We start from the raw sequence: 517 nt of genomic DNA, 5'->3' as shown, positions 1-517 counted from the left end.
GAGTTCATGATGACCCGCGTCCAAGAAGGCCTCCAAAAATATAATTATTGCGGAAAACATTACCAGGCTGAATGACATAGTGGTGGCTGAACTGACCACTCGACATTCTGTCAGGGTTTTGGGCATCTCTAATGAGACACATCATACCTAAATTGGAAATTGTCTGAGATGTTGTGGATATAAACCTACACATACAATTTCATAAAATTATAAAATAAACTGTTGCCTCTACTGCGTCCACATGCTATTTCTAACAGTATTGTAGTGAATGAAAGTTTGAAGCTATGTTATTTGTCTAATCAAACTCATTATTAAAAAAGAACCAGTCGGTTTTTGGAATGTTGACGTCATTTCCGCTCTGAATGACACGTGGGGGTGGTTGCAGAAAAGTGTTCTATTTTTATTTAATCCAGATCTTGTAGCACCACTGAAAAATGTGTACTGACATTGCAGCATGACCGAAATAAAGAATGAAATGAACCCATCTAATGAGTATTTCAGAGTAAAGCTGAGAACA

This window comes from Lottia gigantea (assembly GCF_000327385.1).
Source record: "Lottia gigantea unplaced genomic scaffold LOTGIsca_288, whole genome shotgun sequence".
NCBI lineage: Eukaryota > Metazoa > Mollusca > Gastropoda > Lottiidae > Lottia > Lottia gigantea.
Note: the sequence above shows the minus strand (reverse complement) of the source record.